We start from the raw sequence: 4,095 nt of genomic DNA on the forward strand, positions 1-4,095 counted from the left end.
TTTTTTTTAAGTGGATGGAGATTTATTAAGAAGGAGAGCATAAACTAGGAAATCCTGAAGTATCACCCCCTACTTTTTTCATCAAATGATAAGGCTGTTAGTATGTCCCCCTCAAAAAGGAAAACATGTAAACTTCGCAGATATTTGGATTTCATGAAATTCCTAAAACCTGTGGATGAAGAGTTACTGGGATGCTAATATTTTCATATTGCAATAAGGTCATTTTCATTTTTCAATAAGCTATGCTATAATATGATAAGAGATATACTTCAAAAATCAAAGGTAGGGCAAAGGGTAGGTGTGGAACTATATACATTTACACAACGTATATTCCAAAAGATTGAATGGACAATCATTAAACCTGGTTATGTATTCATTTGACAGTACCCACAATTAAAAAGTAGGATTTAATCACACCTATAGTACATGGGGTTGTCCTAAGAAATTAAGTAATGTAACACTTCCACAGAACTTCCTGACATAAGAGACAAAATAAACATTCACTTCACTAAAATCTTATCCTCAAGGGTAGGATCCAACTTCAGAGTGGACTAAAGGATCTCAACCCACAGATGCTTGTGAGGACTGAATCTCATTTACTTGATCCTTCTTCTTTTGTATAACCCTGTATTTTCCTCATAAACTTCTGTTCAACAAGGCCAAATCTACACCATTTTCATTCTATGCCAAAGGTCATTGGTCCGGAGCGCTTTGGCTAATAATGTAGCCTGCTGAGAACTGACTGAAAAACTAAGGCGTTTCCTCATTCTGAAAATATTTATACAAAAGGTGCACATAATGTGGGATGGGGGTTCACAGACACGATAAAGGTCTCTTTTGGAAGCCATCTAAAAAACCTTACCCTCAGTTTGACTTCTGTCTGACCACAATGCCTTGGGTAATCTACATCCTCTCATGAAGAGGCCTCTGGCCTCAGGAACACAGCAGTTTGCCTGTCTTGAGTTTCTGCGTGGATGCTGGAGTTGTAGGAACAGAGGTAGAGACCCTAGGTGATGTTCCAACCTTGGTGACCTGAGGAGGAGCTAGAAACCAACATGAAAGCAAGGATTAACGAAGCAGCAGGAAACAAGAGCTTTGTGCTGGGCCTGTGCATAACCAATGAGAGGCTGTCCCAGGCAGAATTAGGCACTGATCTCCCCTGAACTCCGAGTTCCAGTCCTGGTTCTAGTCAGCCAGGAGAAGGAATGTCACAGCTCCAACAATGTTGTAATCACCATCTCTTCTTCACGTGCTGCCTCTTCGCATCTGTCTCTAGTCCTCTATCTCACCAGTTTCTTTGCTTCCCTGACAGAGGAGGGCTGTCTTGAGGTTCTGCGTGGGTGCTGACATTGTAGGAACAGAAGCGAAGACTCTAGGTGTTGTTGGGGCACTGGTGTCCTTAGGTGGAACTGGCTTTACATCCAATAATGTTGATTTTCAAATCATTAAACCACCCTGTGTGCTCAACATGGCAACAATACGTGCCGCTATCAGACTGGGATGCATTCTCTATGGTTAAAGACACATTCCGTTTTGAAATCATTCTGTTTAGGTTATAACGCTTGTCTTCTGAAAGCTGACTCAATGTCCATTTATCAAGATGAGCTGATCTGAGCACTGAAATGAAGGACATGCCCCTCGGCCCCAGCACACGGTTGTGGTTTCACGAGCTGTTGAATAGGTGCAGGGCAGCATGACAGACTGACCCACCACTCCCTTAACACGGGCCTGAGAAACTACAGCATCTGTCCAAAGTAGCGTGAGGCCTGTGAAGGCTACCCAAGGATGCATGATGGTATCAGTCGGTGAGTTAGGAGGCTCCATCTCCTCTGGTCGCCGTCACTGATCCTTCCCACAAAGGTTGTATAGGTAACTTTTTTTTTAAACAAAGAATCATGTCTCAGGTTCAAATGTTTCAAGTAAGCAAGGGCATCTAGCAAGAATTTAATGACCTCACTTATTTTTTAGCATATTTACTCTTATAGATACTTTCTAGTCATAACAAAGGAGAAATATTGCTTTTTTATTTATAGTTGTGACATGATTTCTAAATGTTAAAAATATATCTATTTAAATATAACACATCTTCGAATAATGTCATTTTGTTCAATGCTGTTTTGTTATAACATTGATGAGATGCCATAGTAACAACTCTTGTTTCTATCAATTAGCTTGTGGTAAAACTGGTTTTGTTATATACTATTTCACTTAAAGTCACAGAAGCTATCAGCAATGTTAAGTAAGGACTTAATGTAAATATATTTTAAGATAATTATTTACATAAAGAAAAAGTCCAAAGAAAAATATGGAGTCAATAAAAGACCAGATGTTGGTGGATCTGGCCAAACCATACCACGGTGATACAATACCTCAGGATTGGGAGGGCACAGCTGGGCAGTTCAGCTGGGTGCTGAGCTCAGGGTAGTGAGGATTGTTTCAAATAAACATCCCCAAGGTTATGGGTCTTCCTAGAATGGACCTGCCAAAGTTCCCTTGTAGAATTCACACTTCAAGGCTGATACATCTTATGTGATGACTTTGGACTGTGATTTGGAACCAAGAAGGTCCAGCTCTTCCCATCTTTCTGTGTGACCTTGGCTGGATCTCTTGCCTTTTCTGGATTTGACTCAATGGGCCATTCTCTGTAGCTAAGAAAAGTAAGGGAAGTGAGAGTAATTTGTAGCATAAGCTTGTGTGGACTCCAACTTTATTAGAAAAGAAAGCTTCTCAGGTCTGCCCACTCTTCCTTCCTCACCGGTTTCATCTGGAGATTTGTCCCCATCTGGTTTAGCGACAGGCTGATCAAGGACCCTCAAAATTGCCTTGGAGAAACACAGATAATATGTTACCACTCTCAATAGGAACGTGTTTCCCCTCCAAATGCTTGGAGAGATATAGGCTTGGTTTTGAATTTTTCTGGGGTCTCAAGGGACCTTGAGACCTATGAATTCTCTCCCAAAGAGAAACTGAAGAAATTCAGTGTTGAGGGTTAATTTACCCCCTACCACCACCAAATTGACGTGTTGAAGTCCTAACCCTAAGTACTTCAGAATGTGACCTTATTTGGAAATAGGGTCATTGCAGGTGTAATTAGTTAAAATGAGGTCATACAGGAGTAGGGGTGGGTGCTTAATCTAAGTATCTGTTGTCTTTATAAAGAGAGGGCAATTTGGACACAGACATGCTCACGGGTAGAACACCATGTGAAGGCTGGACTTTGCCACCACAATCCAAGGGACTACCAGAATCTAGGACAGGCTGGAACAGATCTTTCCCTACTGCCTTTGAAGGGAGTATGGTCCAATTCATGATAAATTTCACTTGTTTCAACCCACCTAGTTTGTGGTACTGTTATAGCAGTTGTAGGAAATCAATACAGCGTAGTTCAGGGATGATAAACTCAAAAGCCTATAGGGTCGAGCAGGTAGATGATTAAGTGAAGCCAGCTGGAACGAGGCTGCGGCCAGTTGGAGTGCACACATCCCTCTGTATGAAGTCAACACTGTACAGTCCAGCCCCCTATTGCCATGTCGAAGTGTAAGCCTAGTGGAAGCAGCACTTGCCATTTTTCCAGAGGATTCAGAGATATGAACTTATATTTGCAATCTTGCTATTGTTAAATGTTGACAACTATTTGAAAACATTTAATATTCTCTTTTCAAAAACAATAGCAGCAACAGCAGCAGTAACTACCACTACCACCACCACGGCCTGCTTTTATTTCTACATGATACTCCTTTTTTTAAATCCTCACCTGAGGATATGTTTATTGATTTGAGAGAGAGAGAAAAACATTGATTCCAGAGAGAAACATCAAGCCTCCTGCACTTGCCCCAACTAGGGATCAAACTTGCAACCTAGGTATGTGCCCTGACTGGGGATTGAACCCACAGCCTTTTGGTACATGAAACAATGCTTCAGCCAATTGAACCACCTGGCCAGAGCTATGTTATAGTCTTAAGTGAAAGACTCAGATTTGAATTTGATTCAATACAAATATTTTTTTTTAATATTTGAGAAATCCTGGGAAGATGGCAGCACCATTTTGGGATCTTCCTAAACCCTCACATAAGAACAGGCATAGCAGACAGATAG

At 41.2% G+C, this 4,095-nt stretch overlaps 1 pseudogene; it reads right to left on the bottom strand.

Annotated features, from left to right (window-relative positions):
* Nucleotides 1–933: 933 nt before the first annotated feature.
* LOC150003360 (hepatitis A virus cellular receptor 1 homolog) lies at nt 934–1,791 on the bottom strand (annotated as a pseudogene).
* Between the last annotated feature and the right edge of the window lie 2,304 nt (nt 1,792–4,095).

The sequence above is a fragment of the Furipterus horrens genome, unplaced genomic scaffold (assembly GCF_987537825.1).
Source record: "Furipterus horrens unplaced genomic scaffold, mFurHor1.1.pri manual_scaffold_8, whole genome shotgun sequence".
Taxonomy (NCBI): Eukaryota; Metazoa; Chordata; class Mammalia; order Chiroptera; family Furipteridae; genus Furipterus; species Furipterus horrens.